The following is a 17,821-nucleotide window of genomic DNA, read 5'->3' on the forward strand; positions in this document are numbered from 1 at the left end:
GAAGAAGATACCAGAAAATGAAAAGATCTCCCAAGTTCTTGGATAGGTAGGATCAACATAATAAAAATGGTGATGCTAACAAAAGCAACCTATAGATTCAGTGCAATCCCCATCAAAATCTCAACACAATTCTTCACAGACCTTGAAAGAAAAATACTCAACTTCATATGGAAAAATAAAAACCCAAGATAGCCAAAATATTCCTGTTTGTTATCTTTGCTATGGGCAACCACATGAGCAACTCAGCCCCAGGTGGCAACTGGGACTTGGATGGGGAGGAGCTGCGGAGTCAGGTGCTTGCATTCCTAATCAAGTGCCAGGGCAGTCTACCCCTACACAGGGATCCTGCTCGCCTGTAACAGCTTCCTCACACCTACAACAAATCTTTTCCTTTCATTCAGTGCTGGCAGCTGGGTCTGCAACATGGAAATCAGAAATGGAAAAGCCAAGCGCCCTCGCTCGTACTATTCATCTGAGTTTTCAGCAAACTATCACGGGATGTGGATGTATTCATATGAAACTTAAATTCAGCTGCTGTATGTGCACATTCAGCTAGAGTTTAGAAAAATGCTTTAAATAGCCACAGTGGTTTCTTAATGCTAAGGAACTCTGTTGAATGTGTCTCCTTCTAGACTAACGAAGCAATAAGTCTCAAATATTTTAAATTGGCATATACTTTTAAATGATCATAAATATATGGTTAGATCTGTTCCAATATGCAGTCTATGTGATTCAACCAAGTTTTAAAATATATTTTACATAATAGTAAAAAATTGATAAAAAATAAAAAAACTTTATTTTATTTAAAATAAAATATAAAGATATATTTCAGATTAACAAAAGCTAACCTAGAAATTTCCTATAAGCTGTTCTTCACTATTGTCAGTTTTACTGTTAAGTTTCTATTAAAAACAATTTTTCTTTACTTTGTCCTTGGCAAATATAAATCTCACCTGTTAAGTTAAATCCAGTTACAGTCAAGCTGGAAGACTCTGGGCAAAATGTTCCTCCACAATCTCTCAACTTGTATGGACCTCTCCAGGGAGATCCTATACTGTAGTCAAAACTCATATATACCCAATAGACAGCCCTCAAATGCTCAGAGATCTTGGAAATACGGCATTTAAATGTTTAATTAAAAAGGTTTTTTGTAACAGAGAGACAAGTTGGCTCCTGACAACAACCTCTCCTTCCTCCAAAGATGAGAGGGCAAAGAACTTCCATCTGTAACTCACTTCATCAAGAGAAAGCACTAGGCACTGAGGTAAACTGCCTTTCACCTCAACTCCTGCAAGGCTCTTCAGACTGAGGGCAGCAGAACGCTGAGGAATTAACTGACTCAGTGCCAGGGCTGCTCTTCCTACAACCTCCTAATGCATAGGATCTTCTGAAGCCTGTCAGGCCCCGCGCTTCCAGTCAGAAGATGGATGTTGTCCTAAGACTTCCCTTCAATGACCATGGAAGTCCCCAGGGTGGCTGCTTAGGCATCCAGTCAAGTAAGTTCTCTGTCATTTTATCCTTCTCAAAAACTCTGGTTCAGTTTGAAGGCTGGGAAGTTCGCCAGTTTTAAAAAAGACAACCTCACAAAACAGATTTCAGCCTAACTTCGTACCATGTTTAAACAAAAGATGTTTTCACATACAAAGGTCAAGATGTGATGATCTAAGAATTTTTAGGGTCTAATAAGGTAGGTTTTTAAGGTATGTAAATGTAAGTTATTAAGGTATCTACATACAAGTTATAATTACTGTGTGTGTGCATGCATGTGCATGCATGTACCTGTGCATGTAAATAACTTCTACCACTGAGATCTCAGGGATCCAATTCAGGTTGTCAAACTTGGAAGCAAGTGCCTTTACCATAGAGCCAACATCCTAACCTCTAAATTCGATTTTAAAGATAATCCTTCTCAGCCAGGTGGTGGTGACACATGCCTTTAATCCCAGCACTCAGGGAGGCAGAGACAAGTGGATCTTTTTGAGTTCAAGGACAGCCTGATCTACAGAGTGAGTTCCAGGACAGCCAGAGATACACGGAGAAATCTTGTCTTGAAAAAGAAATAACTCTTTTCCTATCTAATTAAAAGAAAACCAATATTCTAATTTCTTTAAATATAAAGCAGAAAAAAAATCTTTATAAAAAGCACTTTTATTATGATCAACCTAATTAACATATAATCCTTTTAAGATTTAGTTTTCTGCAAACTGAAATGAAAAACACATATTTATAAGATTGCATAAAATGATCGAGTGGTTATTCTCTTGGAGACGTAGTTTAAGTCAAACATCTAAATGTAAATCAATATCATCTATTATACAAATAAAGAAAAAAGTTCAGCCAGGTTAAAAAAAATTAGTTTTCTGTAGTTTATATTTTTCAGACAAATAGTGAATGGCATTTATAGATATAGCTACTGTACATTCAGTAGAAGTTTATCTAAAAACTGAAAAATAATCAGTCTTTCTACATTTTGTCATGTTATATCTGTTACCATTATGGAGATTATTTTATATGTTATTTTATATGTATATATATACATACATATATATACAATTCTATGGATATTACAAGAACATTTTCTGTTGCAAACACAAATATTTTTTTAGAGATATAATGAAACAGAGACCCTAAAACCTAACACTGCACTTTTGTGAACCTAGTTTTATCTCTGTAATCTTACGATTTTTACACCAAGATAAATGTTAAAATATTAACTCATAAATTTATTTATAACAAAATATATTATCAATTAAACAGTTATCTCATGTAATACAGACAAAACACATATCAATACAGACAAGATGTATGTTCACCTCATATAGACAAAAGACCAGAAATCACATAAAAGTAGTGTAGAAGTTAGCTCGATTCAGGAAATAACCAGGCTAGCTAAAAGATAAAACAATTATATTTTTAATTATTATAAGGGGAAAACTCACAAAACAGAAATGAGAAGTCCAAGCTCAGCTACCCTGCAAGGGAATCACACAGAGAGGGAGCACCTGAGCTGTGTGCCTATTTTCTCCAGGTCCCAGAAAGCCGCACCCTAACTTGGTCCACCTCTTAAAGATAATTGGTTGGAGAAGATTCCCCATTGCCTCCCTCTTTTGTCTAAACAAGAACAATCCAAACCCAATACAAAACTATATATAATAGGAACAGATATAAAGTATAAAATCACAACCAACATAAACAATATTAAGCAAGGAACACATAATAAATGTTTTAATAGACATTCTATCCCAAAGAGTCTAAGTTTTATATCAGAAATAGGTTTGGATAAACCACCAAGAGGATGATAACTGCAACTATCTAATCTTCAACCCCATTGAAGGCATTGAGTAGGCAGGAAGTACAATCAAGCAGCTTCCAAAGTGAACAGTATATGGCAGAGACAATTGGCTACCTGAGCAATCACCTAAAGTCTCATTTGCAATGTTGTAGCAACCAATTTTGGCTAAGGCCTAGAGTAACTGACAGACCATTTTCAGAGGCAGGAAATTTTTAAAATCCATCTTACCCTGGCTTGGCAAGGTTTGGCAGTCTTTTTCCCTGTGTCTTGCTTGTCCAGTCTGGATACCATGTACTTCGTCAGTGATTGAGGCATGGGCAGTTTCTTGCCCACAGACCAATTGTGCCAAGAAGGAAACAAACTCCAAGTAGAATGTCTTTGGCACTCAACATTCTCTCTGGAATAGATTGATGCTGTCAGAAGCAATCATATCTCACTTCAACAGAACCCTAAGTTATTTAAATACAATGTTCTATAGATCCCTGAAGTGATTGAAGATTACCTATATAGGCAGAATACAATCTCTGTGTATCTAAAGAACCTAATTAATCTGACTATATGTAAAACAAACATGAACAACTATTGACCTATAATATTTAATACCTGTATAACTTAAAGACTAAGACTTCATATCAGAATATTAAATAATCTGTAAACAAATGTGCAGGAAATGAGGACAATGACCTAGAAATGTAAACAATGTATAAGTATCTTGATCAAAGATAAGAATAATATATAATGCAATGCAAAAATATATCCTAAAAGTTGTATCAATATACAAAATGTCCTAAACAGAGGTAAAAACAGGCATGTATACAATCTGACAAAAAACTTTGCATAGGTGTACAAATACTGTAAACAGAAATAACAAATATAATTTGAACTTGTATCAATATACAAAAAACTATACCACTGTAAATTATTCATAAATAATAGCTCACAAGTATTCATTCTATTACCCACTAATATTGCCAGGTGAAAAACTTCACCCTAAATTATCTATTAGCCCATTCAATTTTTTCCTTTTTTTTTTGAGCCTAAATAGTTTACACCCCAACCTTCTACTTTGTACAAGTAATAATCAATAACCCCTAAACAGTGTTCCCAACCCTGAGGACAAACTTTGTTGGGAGAGGGGATGCCATCTTCTAGAATACTTCCAGCTGTCATGGGGGTGATGTTCTTTTTATGGGATCCTGTAAAAGTAAGGTGATGGTTAAGTTTCAAGATTACTGTTTACTATAGTTGCAAACAATTTCTGAGCAGTTGATAGGGCTTTTTCCAAAGTTCTTATTTGGAATTCTGGCCAAAATGTCATGAGAAGGTGTACCATTTCAGCAGCTGGTACCCCAAAACCAGTCTTGTAGTAGCACTATCAGCATCATGAAAATCCATTAGTACCATAAAAATAGCATCTAATTCTGTCTTCTTGACAGAAAATGATAAGGGCTTTGTTCCACCTTACTTAATTCTTCTGATTTGTATCTTGCCTTCCCTGATTTATTTTCATCAGTATAAAATGTATGGGCTCCAGTTATTGGGGCATCACGTACAATTCGGGAAAGTAGACAAGAAGTTCTCTTTATAAGATTAAGTCTATTGCTTTTGGGATAATTGCTATTAATTTCTCCCAAAAAATTTAGCATAAGCTCTTTCTATGATTTATTATCTTTCCATATCTCTTTTATTTCATCAGTAGTAAAAGGCACTATAATCTCTGCTGGATGTATACCTGCTAATTGATGAAGTCTCAATTTACCTTTTATAATTAATTCAGAGACTTTTTTACATAATTTTTAATTTTTTACTTGGTTTATGAGGTAAAAAGACCATTCTAAGATAATATCATCCCTCTGCATTATTCCTGTAGGGGAAATTCCCAAAGACAATATGACTAGAATACAATTATGATTTGGATTCACCCTATCCAAATTTGCCTCCTGTAATTTTTCCTCATCAATCATCAATTCCTTTTCCACTTCAGTTGTTAATTTTCTGGAACTATTTAAGTCTTTGTCACTATCTAAGGTTTTCTTTAAATGAACTATTAGGTCAGGTGTTATCCCAACAGCCAGTCATAGACTGGAAATTTTTCTTAACAATCTTTGAAAGTCATTAAGAATCTGTAACTGGTCTCTCCTAATTTGTGCCTTTTGTGTTCTAATCTTTTGTAAACCTATTCTATAGCCTAGGTAATTAACAGAATCTCCTCTTTGAATTTTTTCAGGAGCAATTTGTAATTCCCATTTAAGCAAATCTTTCTTTACTTCTTTAAATGTTCTTTTTGAAGTATCTGCATTTGAATTGTATAACAAAATGTCACCTATGTAATGGTAAATGATAGACTTAGAAAATTGCTTACATATTATTTCCAGTGGCTGATGGACAAAGTATTGGCATAGGGTAGGCTATTGAGCATTTCCTGTGGGAGGATAGTCCATTGATATTTCCTAGTAGGCTAGGAATTATTATAAAGTAGGCACTGTGAAGGCAATTTTTTTCTATTCTTTTCTTGTAAAGGTATAGTGAAGAAACAATCCTTTAAATCAATAACTGTGAGAGGCCATCCCTTTGGTAACAGAGAAGGCAGAGGAATTCCATGTTGTAGAGGCCCCTTAGGTTGAGTAAACTTGTTGATAGCTCTAAGATGTTACCATTCTCCATTTTCCAAATTTCTTTTTAACAACAAATACGGGAGAATTCCAAGGGCTGGTAGATTCTTCAATATTGTGAGCATCTAGTTGCTCTTGTACCAACTGTTCTAAAGCCTGCAGATTTTCTTCTGTTAGAGGCCACTGTTTAAGCCATATTGGTTTCTCAGTTAACCACTTTATAAAGGCAGGGCTGTTAATACTGCTGAAGGTTTGTCAATTGCTTTGTGTTCTTGTACAACCTGAAGGGCTGGTGACCTTTGTCTATAATATCTTCTAATATCTTTCCCAGAAAGATAAGTTTTGGGGGTTACAGGTATGTTAATATGGGTATTCCATTGCTGCAATAGGTCACAACCCCACAAATTCATTGTAATATTAGCAATATATGGCCTCAGTCTACCTCTCTGTTCTTCTGTCCCTATGCATTCAACCCATCTCATGCTTTGTTTCACTTGAGATAGGGTTCCAATTCCTATGAACTAATATCTGCCTCTTGAAGAGGCCAATTCAGATGACAAGATTCTGGAGTAATGATACTTAACATCTGCACTGATGTCTAGTAAGCCTTCAATAAAAATGTCTTTTACACACTCTTAGCTTTGGTCTTTGATCATTTATAGAAGTCTGCCAGAATATACATTTCCTATGTCCTACTGGAGATTTTGATTTAGCCTCCACATCTAGTCCATTATCTAGACCAGTATGGTTTTTTACAGTAGGCACTGTATTTTTTAATTTTTCTGGTGAGACATGTTCTCCACGGTAACTGGGAGTTATTGGACCACTTTTGTTATGGGGATCTGCAAGAGGCCCCCTCAAGGAGTTTCCTGATGGTATCAGGTTGCCTTGTCTGTCTTTTGTTGACCTACATTTATTAGTCCAATGTTGGCCTTTTGCCACACCTCCTACATATACCTGAAGGCTGAATCCTCCTATTCTTGCCAATTCCAGAGGAGACATTATTCCCAAAAATTCTTTGTCTACAATTCCTTCTCAGATGTCCTATTTTACCACAAGTAAAACATTTGGTATTTGGATGTCTCCTCATACCAATGGAAATTTCTTCTTCTACCCAAGTTTCAGTACTCAAGTACTCAATATTTATTGTATGCAAGATCCATTCATACATTGGTGTTGATCTGACCTTTAAAGGCCCAAGGATCTTTTTGTGTTCTAAGTTGGCATTCTCAAAAGCCAAAGATTCAATTGGTACATGTCTAGCTTCTGGGTCTGTTACTCCTATTTGTACAGCCTGAGTTAATCTTTGTAAAAAGTCACTAAAGGGTTCCCTCTGACCCTGTTTAACTCTAATATGTGATTCAGTTCTCTTTCTTGGTTTCTGAATCCTGTCACAAGCATTTAAAGCTGCTGTGCTACCTAGGGACAGGTGTGTTCATCATAAAGAGCTGATATTGAGGATCAGAGTAATGTCCCTAACTCAGAATTTGATCTTGGGATATCTCAAGTCCTTTTGTTTTTTTTTCCCTGTTGCTCTAAAATTTTTGCTTCTTCTCTCTAATAACACTTTCAAAGCAGCTGAGGTCCATTTTCTAGGACTGCTGAGATAAACTGAATCTAATCTTGTGGCATTGAAGAACACATCTTGACCATTTCCCTAATGAAGGACAAATGTATTTCATAATATACCATTGCTGTTTTAATTTCCTTTAGATCAGTCATATGTATGGGCTCCCATGTATATTTTTTGACTACCTTAGGGTATTTGGTGCCAGATGCTCTTTCTGATGATATCACCAGAAAGGCAGGTAGAACTCTGGGTAAGATATCCCTGTGTTTGGTACATACTGATGAGGCTACATTTTGTCTTTGTACCTTTTGTCCCTGGTCATCAAATTGAATAAATTTCTCAATCTTTTCAAGTCTTTTTACCACTGCCTTTTGTAATGTCTGGATCTCCTCTCCAGTGCTCTGTTCTAATGCCCTCATCAAGGATTCCAAGGTATAGCCGGGCGGTGGTGGCGCACGCCTTTAATCCCAGCACTCGGGAGGCAGAGGCAGGCAGATCTCTGTGAGTTCGAGGCCAGCCTGGTCTACAAGAGCTAGGTCCAGGACAGGCTCTAAAAAAGCTTCAGAGAAACCCTGTCTTGAAAAACCCAAAAAAAAAAAAAAAAAAAAAAAAAAAAAGAAGGATTCCAAGGTATGAAGTCTGTCCAGTAAAGATAACGTCTTGTCCTTGGACATAATTTTTATAGCATGCATATTACCTTCCTGGAGAAACATTCTATCAGTCAATCTATTATAACCATTCAACAGAGTCTGATTCAACAGTATGATTCTCTCAATGTCTCAGCATCATCTGTCATTGACCGGGTTTTGTTTGTCAAATTGGTTGTATCCTTATCCAGAGTGCTGAATTTCCTTTTTAGTTGGTCATTATCAGACTGTATCATTTCTAAAAGTGGCTCATTCTTGGTCCTATTATCAAATCATGTTTTTAAGGAGAAAATATGAAGGACAAAGCTAATCCCCAGAATCAAATAGAGGGATGTAGGAGAAAAATCATATAAACCTTGCATAACATCATACATGGTATAGGTTAAAAAAGCTATTGAATTCTAGGATTGTTAAATTGTCCATCATCTTGTCCTTTTAAATTATAAATATAATTAATATAATATTAATTATAAATATAATTAAAATTAAAATATAATTTATATTTTAAATTATAAATCTTACCTGTGGTTGAGTTTGAGTAGGTACAATAACCATTACCTGCCAGTAGGTGTTGCAGCACACTTGCAGCCCCGTGGCCAGCTTGAATATGATTTTAGCATTAAATACTGAAAGATATGCTCAAATTGAAAACAGTTATTTAGCATAAATCACAGACCATATACTCCAAGGAAGTTCCTGACTGGCCAGCAGCTGCAAGAGCACAAAGAGAGCAAGAAAGCAATGCCGAACAGAGACAACCAAAGAAGCCTGTGTCCTGCCTGAGCTTCCATGAGTGCCAGAAAAACTGAACCCAAAATCCAACCATGCAGTTAAGGGTGGCAAAGGTGCCTAAAGACTTGGAGCAGCTCCCAGGTGAATAATGAGAAAATATGAAGGACCACAGCTAGCAGCTATTCTGGGATGCTGTGCAGGAATTCTATACCCAAATGAATGGTGTGGAGCCTGACAGTGGCTGACTAGAGCCGCTGGAGACCCAAGACCCACATTGGGCACTAACTGTAGAAGTTAGCTCAATTCGGGAAATAATCAGCTAGCTAAAAGATAAAACAATTATAGGAGAAAACTCACGAAACAGAAACAAGAAGTCCAAGCACAGCTGTGCTGTGAGGGAATCACACAGAGAGAGCACACTTGGGCCACACGCTATTTTTCTCCAGGTCCCAGAAAGCCACACCCTAACTTGGTCCCACCTTTTAAAGATAATTGGTTGGCAAAGGTTTCCCATCAAGGTAGATCTACACATAGGTTGATTCAAAAATTAATCTTTCAAATTTATATATTAAGTTTGTCAAGCAGAAAACATTTTAGTAATTACATTACTTCTGTTTCTTTTGCTGAGATAGACTCTTTTGACCCTTGTTGAGGACTGGCCTCAACAAAAAACACTTCCTGCCAGGGTAGAGGCATGGGAAAAGCACAAACCACAGGACAGTATTGGAAGGGAGTTTCAGGGATCATTCAAATCCTGAAATCACAGCCTTTATTTTTCCACAGCTTTTATATGAATGTAAACTGGGAGAGTAGGTAACAAAAAGCTTCATAACATTCTGTTGCCTAGGCAACGGGATGACTCATCATGTTTATTTGGTCAATGCTTGGTCATTAGGAAGAAAACACCTCCTATAGGGCCTGCACTACGGGGATGGTACATGCTCAGAGAACTAGGCTGGAGACTTAAAAACACATGCATATACAGACCGACTGAGACACAGGGACACAGGTCATTTTTGATACAAGAATGCCAACTTTATTGTGCTCAGGAGCAGCTTATATAGGGCTCTAGTGACGCCCCACCTCTCAGGATCTTTCAGCCACGGCCCACTAGAAATCACTCCGTCATCAGGGTCTCAAGCTCAGAGCAGCTGCAGGCTGCTCAGAACACAGGAAAACCAGTTGTTTATAAGAAATTCAGGGTCTGGTGATCCACAGCCTCTAACAACCTCCTCCCCAGGTGAACTCATAGTTACAAAGAAGGAACCAAATCACATTAGCATATCCTGACCACCTGTCAGGATGGCACTGAGTTTACTTAACTTCAAAAGAGCCAGGAGACCACTTCATGGGTTGGAAGGTATAAATTGCACATTTTAGTCTCTCAAATTCTCTGACCAACAGACAATGGTAAGAAATGGGCCTACATTTCTCAGCTCCTACAATTCCTCCCTTTCTATTAATTTTAATAAATCCTGTGTTTCTGCAACACGACAGATTATCGTATCTGCCTTAGGTGAAGACTTCCTCAATTTCCCAGACTTACCCATCCTCAGAACAGGAATTCATTCTAATTATGCAAATCCCTGTCTTAGGTACCTGAGAGGAAGAAAATTCAAACCTGTCTCTGACTGCTGACCTCTCTGAACAAAAGAGATTAAGGGATAAAAATCCCTCTGGGCTCTGTTTCTCAGAGCTAAAGTTTTTTGTCACGAGAGTTCATCTGCAATTAGATAATGTTTTAAGAATTTCACGCTCCTAATAGCTATAGTCTCCTAATTAAAGGAAAGGGGGATCACCTCGATTGGGAAAGTAAAACAGTCAAATATTCATGCTGTATTTCTAGTCTGGCTCCAAGGGAAACAGGATTCAGACTGCAGCAAATGGTAGTCAGAATTTCTACAGCAGCAGCAGGGCCCCAATGGCAGTTGGGTCCCCAGTGTCCAGAAGCAGCCCAGTGTGCTGCAACACACAAGGGCGGCAGCAGGTCGAGGTCGGCCATGTGCATCTTAAGCTTGGTCTGGTGGATCAGGCACTCCTCTCCACGGGGGCAGAGAAGGCAAGACCCTGAGCTCTTGTTCAGACTCCTCTGTGGAGGCATTTGTGGCTACAATGTCATCAGGTCTGCCATTCCTTTACTGTATAGGCAGTCATCTCATCCAGCTTTATTTTCTTTATGTGAAAAAAACCCACATCCGCTACCCCAAATTAATACAGGGTTGGGTCTTTTTTTTATAATCCAGTGCAATGGCTTTGTCACCTGCCCTTAGCAAAGATCGTCTTGGTGCCATCATGCCAAAATCTGTCTGCAGCAGACTGTTCATGTACATCCATAAAAGGTGCATGACTAAAGGCATTATGTGGTGATTTTTAATTCTCTTGTTTTTATCTTTTTAAGTTGTTTTCAAGGAGCTATGGACACGGTCCACAATTACTTTTCACCATTAACCATATGTGCAGTTCCTCTATTGAAACAGCCATCTGTAAAATTCAGCATAACATCCTTTAAGGAATCTTTGGCTATAACATTATGAAAAATAAATGAACAGAGGTGTGTGAATTTCAGTAATGATCAGCTGGGAAAAGATTATTAATCTGGCCTTTAAATTGAGCGAGTGCAATTGCCCAAGAATCACTATTTTAAAATTATCAATTAATCTGTTACTTAGTATAAGAAATGTTGACCATAACTGTTTCCTTGCCAAAATATCTCCTAGATTTCACACTGTTCTTCTGTACTAAGTAAGCTAGTGCTTCAAAATAAGAGTTTAATATCTTAACTGGCAAAAAAAAAAAAAAGGAAGGTGCAGACTGTTTTGCCCATAAGCTGCTGTAGATAAGTTTTATAAGTAATATACATGCTTGCCAAAGCTGAATCATAATTAAGATACAGTACTTGCTGTTTTGAATAGCATACTCTACCTGCTTGAGTACCTGTCTGGCAGCTTACATAAGCTGCCTACTGGAATTTGGATCACTGCTTCCTTTAAGAATTTTTACTTTGTGGCTCAAATCCTCTCATAGGAAATTTTAAATAAAGTTTTTAGCAAGATATCTTTCTAATCCAAGTTGCAAGTCTGCCTAGCTGACAGGAAAATAGAAAAAGGAAAGAATATTCAAGAAATGGTACTGGTCTACCCAGATATCAACATGTAGAAGAATGAAAATAGATCCATAGCTATTGCCATGCACAAAACTCAAGTCCAAATGGACCAAAGACCCCAATAGAAAACCAACCACACTGAACCTCATAGAAAAGAAAATAGGAAGTACACTTGACTGCATTGGCCAGGAGCCACTTCCTACATACAAACAGGTGGCACAGACACTGAGAGAAACAATTAATAAATGGGACCTCCTGAAACTGAAAAGCTTCTGTAAAGCAAAGGACACAGTCAACAAGACAAAATGACAGCCTACAGAATGGGAAAAGATCTTCACCTATTTTATACTGAACAGAGGGCTGATCTCCAAAATATGGTCATCAAAAGAGCAAATAATTGAAAAAAAATAGGGTACAGACCTAAACAGAGAACTCTCAACAGATGATTCTAAAATGACTAAAAGACTCTTAAATGCTCACCATCCTTAGCTATTAGAGAAATGTAAATCAAAACAACTCTTCATCCTACACCTGTAAGAATGGCCAAGATCAAAAACACTGATGACAACTTATGCTGCAGAGGATGTGGGGTAAAGGGAACACTCCAACAGTGGTGGGAGTACAAACTGGTACAGCCACCCTGGATACCAGTATCGCGATTTCTCAGAAAATTAGGCAGCAGTCTACCTCAAGACTCAGCAATATCACCTTTGCGTATATATGCAAAAGATGTTCAACTATACCACAAGGACTTGTGGTCAACCATGCCCACAGCAGAATCACCTGTCACAGCCAGAACCTGGAAATTCCCAAAATGCACCTCTTTTACACAGATGATAAATGAGTTGAGAACGAAATCAGAGAAACATCACCTTTCACAATAGCCATGAAAAAAAAAAAAAAAAAAACATCTCGGAATAACTCTAACCAAACAAATGGAAGATCAAGAACTTTAGATCTTTGAAGAAAGAAATTAAGGAGATACCAGAAAATGGAAAGATTTGCTATGCTTTTCAGTAGGTAGAATTAACATAGTAAAAATGGTAGCCTTACCAAAAGCAATCTACAGATTCAGTGCAATGTCCATTAAAATCACAGCAAAATTCCTCACAGACCTTGAAAGAAAAATACTCAACTTCATAAGAAGAAACAAAAACCCAGGATAGCCTAAACAATCCTGTACAATAAACTTCTGGAGGCATCACAGTCCCTGACTTTAAACTCCACTAGAGCCACGGTACCAAAAACAGCTTGATATTGACATAAAAACAGACACAAGGGTCAATGGGACTGCATTCAAAGACCTCAGATATAAGTCTACACGCCTACGAACACCAGATTTTTTATAAAGAAGAACAAAATGGAAATTGCCCTGTTTTTTTATATTTACACAGACATTGACAGGCCTGAAGCTGCAGTTCTCTGCCCACTACCTAGTTTGTATCTCGATTGTTAGCTCTTAGCTGAAGCCGGTGGGGGGCAAGCCATGCTCCCTCCACTGCTTGGCTGGCCTGCCTGGGATAAGCCAGTCAGCCCCTCGATCAATTGGGCTGCCGATTCAATTCTTATTATTCTTCCTTTTTTTATTTTAAATCTTGTAATCATAATTTTAAGAGAATCTTTGGGTTTTCTCCTCTGTGAAAAGCTCTAAAATTATCCATATAGGTTCTTTGCCTCGTCAGCCAATTAGCTTCTATGCATTTCAACTGACGGACTCTGGTCACTGACGGTGGGAGGTAAAGATAGTCCTTTAAACTTCTTTGTCTCCTGCTTGCCGATCTCAGCGGTAACCTAGGAGATCTCTAGACAGAATGCTGCACAAACGCTTCACTCTTCCTATTCATTCTGCAGCGTTAGAAACTGCAGCTCAGTGACCATAGCATTGCCGCATTCTAGGGAAAGTGGGTCTCACCTTGGCTTCCTCAAATTCTGAATTCCGGTTCAGTCCCAAGGCAGCCGCAGCACCGCCATTGCAGCCGGCTGTATTGCGATGGCATCGCGGTGGCATCGCGGTGGCATCGTGGCGGAATTGCGGCGGCAGGAATATGCTATATAAAAACTCGAAATTTTTCTGCCTTGTTTCTGCGCCATTTTAGCTTCTCTAGTGATCAAAATACACCCAAGCAACTGTACCGATAAATGAATAGTATTTCTTTATCCCATAGTTACAATTATGTACAGTTTTACTCGCAATTTTTTTCTTTCCCACTTCTCTTTTTTTTTCTTTTATTTTATTGATATTTATTGAGCTCTGCATTTTTCTCTGCTCCCCTCCCTGTCTCTCCCCTCCCCTCTTCAATCCTTCCCCAAGGTCCCCATGCTCCCAATTTACTCAGGAGATCTTGTCTTTTTCTACTTTCTACTTCCCATGTAGATTAGATCTATGTAAGTCTCTCTTAGTATCTGCATTGTCTAAGTTCTCTGGGATTGTGGTTTGTAGACTAGTTTACTTTATGTTTAAAAACCACCTATGAGTGAATACATGTGATAATTGTCTTTCTGTGTCTGGGTTACCTCACTCAAAATGATGCTTTGTAGCTCCATCCATTTTCCTGCAAAATTTAAGCTGTAGTTATTTTTTTCTGCTGTGTAGTACTCCATTGTGTAAATGTACCACATTTTCCTTATCCATTCTTTGGTCAAAGGGCATTTAGGTTTTTTCCAGGTTCTGGCTATGACAAATAATGCTGCTATGAACATACTTGTGCACATGTCCTTGTGGCACAATTGAGCATCCTTTGGATATATACCCAGAAGTGGTATTTCTGGGTCTTGAGGAAGGTTGTTTTCTAATTTTCTGAGAAATCACCATAGTGATATCCAAAGGGGTTGTACCAACTTACACTCCCACCAGCAATGCAGGAGAGTTCCGTTTACCCCACAACCTCTCCAGCATAAATTGTTATCAGTGTTTTTTATCTTTGCCATTCTAAGGGGTGTAAGATGGAATCTCGGAGTTGTTTTGGTTTGCATTTCTCTGATGACTAAGGATGTTGAGCATTTCTTTAAGTGTCTTTCAGCCATTTTAGATTCCTCTGTTGAGAGTTCTCTGTTTAGGTCTATACTCCATTTTTTATTGGATTATCCATTCTTTTGATGACCAGTTTCTTGAGTTCTTTGTATATTTTGGAGGTCAGACCTCTGTCTGATATGGGGTTAGTGAGATCTTTTCCCATTCTGTAGGCTGTCGTTTTGTCTTGTTGACCATGTTCTTTGCTTTACAGAAGCTTTTCAGTTTCAGGAGGTTCCATTTATTAATTGTTTCTCTCAGTGTCTGTGCTGCTGGGGTTATATTTAGGAACTAGTCTCCTGTGCCAATGTGTTCAAGTGTACTTCCCAATTTCTCTTCTATGAGGTTCAGTGTGGCTGGCTTTATGTTGAGGTCTTTGATCCATTTGGACTTGAGTTTGTGCATGGTGATAGATATGGATCTATTTTCATTCTTCTACATGTTGATATTCAGTTATGCCAGCACCACTTGTTAAATGCTTTCTTTGAATTTGATTTTTTTGCTTCTTTGTCATAGATCAGGTGTTCGAAGATGTATGGATTGATATCTGGGTCTTCTTTTCGGTTCCATTGGTTCTCCTGTCTGTTCTTATGCCAATACCAGGCTGTTTTCAGTACCGTAGCTCTGGAGTAGAGTTTGAAATCAGGGATTGTGATGCTTCCCGAAGTTCTTTTATTGTACAGGATTGCTTTGGCTTTTACTTAGAAAAGGATTTGTTTTGACTAATACTTCCAATGGAGAGTGTTTGTTATAATGGTGAAGGCATCGTACCAGAAGTATAAGGCTCACCCACTAGGCAATGGGAAGGCAGCCAGATGATATTTCATCTTCATAAAAGAAGCGGACAGAGAAAACATGAGGTGGGGGTCAAGCTAAATTAACTCAAATCCACCTAGAGTAACTTACTTCTCCTAGCAAGGGTCCACCTCTTAAGGGAGTCCTGAATAAGTCCAAGCATTCATACACACACACACACACACACACACACACACACACACATACACACACGCACACAGGCACGCACGCACGCATGCACTCACATGGACACATACACTTTAAATCAGGTGTGCCAAGAATAGCACTTTTGAAACATGGAAAATAGTGTTAACTGAATCTGTGTTCCTGGGCCATGGTCACTCATATTTATGTCCAGAATAAACTGCATCCTACCCTTTGTGGTGAAATTTCTTTTTTGTGCCAACAGTTATGGTGTCCAGATGTGGAAGCCTCCGAAACAAACAACTTTTCACTGGATGAGACAGGCACCAATATGGATCCCCTTTATCCAAACTGCCAGTATTATCTCCTCGTGTGGATTTTAATGAATGCTTTCTGGGCTCTAAATTTCCTTGATTTGGTCAACAGTAAAAGAAATGTGACTATTTTCAGATTCATATTTACCTATCATCCTCCGACCATGACTCTTCATTCTTTATCTCCGAGAGGAGCAAAATCATTGTTCCAAAGAGATGTTTATGGCCTAGTTTAAGATAACAGCAAAATAGAGAACATCGCAATTAAAAATTGTCAAGGCTGGGAATCTCTCTCACCTCCATTGAAACATCTTAGTCTCCCTTTGAGGATCTCTCTTTCTCTTAAGCATCTTGCTTAAGTTTTCATTAGAAGATCTTTTTTACTATACCACAAGACAAAAGTCCTAATTTGGCATGAGTTGGGTACTAGAAAGTCTAGAGGAACTCTCCAGGTGGCTGCAGATGATGACAATATACAGCCATGTTTCTGTCCCAACTAAGGTTTACAGCTGTTCATGCCAGAATCTGTCCTGAAGCTCTGTTGGTGAGTTTACCTGACCACTACTCAGCTTATCTTTCTTGCTAAGCATGCCTTGAAAGTTACCTTAGGTTCCCACTTAGTGTTGTAAAGCACCACCGGCACCAAAGACAGAAGTCTAGACTCATCCAAACCCTATTCCTGAGTAGATGAAATAAAACATGCCTTTTCTAGGGAACATCTTCATAACGTTTATGCTCCCAAATATACCAAGCCACTCTTGGCCTACAAGAGAGCCTCCCGAGACACAACAGAGGCTGCTTGAGAAAGCAACACATTCTGAATTCAAATCACATTAGGATAGTTATGTCTCCCCTAAATTACTCAAGGGACTTTCTGCTCCTTTGCTTCCCTTCATGTTCTGTTTTGTGGAAAGTTAATTGCTTAGACAAGGGAGACTCTGTCTGCTTTCGCATTCCCATGATTTTCTGAGAAGGGGCTGACTCAGGACATTTAAGGCCAACATCGGAAAAATCAAACTCAATGCATTTTTATTTCTTATGAGCCTTAAACTTCAGCTGTCTTTAGACTTTGTACTAGATGGGTGAAAGGAACTTCATGGTGGGAACTTAGCATATGTTTCCCAGAATATCAATGGATGGAATCTTTTCTGATCTATGGGGATACTAAGGATGTTTAGACAGAAAAATAGCCACCTAAATATTGGTGATGCCAGGTAAATTTGGGACAGATCATTTTTATGTAGACGAGGACAAAATACAGGTGAGATTGATAGTAAGCAGGGAGCTGATAGCTGGTCCATGATGCTATACTTCCAATTAGTTCCTCTTCTTTCATGTAGATACATAAGCAGGTATGGGAAATGTAGTTCAGCCCCACTACAAATTAGAAGAGTAAATGTTCTTTTTATTTTTTTTTAATGTAAAGTAGCATTGGGGTGGTAGTTTGTTTTATTTGTGATGACATTTCATCACCATCAGATCAGTTCTAAAATTAGAAAAGAATGTTGCCTTAAGTATAAATGATAAACTTGACCTTTTGATTATTTTACTCAGCCTTCCTCATATCTTAAAGAGATAGGAATATATGAGCTTTCTACTTGG

Source organism: Arvicola amphibius, chromosome 6 (genome assembly GCF_903992535.2).
Source record: "Arvicola amphibius chromosome 6, mArvAmp1.2, whole genome shotgun sequence".
Classification (NCBI taxonomy): Eukaryota; Metazoa; Chordata; class Mammalia; order Rodentia; family Cricetidae; genus Arvicola; species Arvicola amphibius.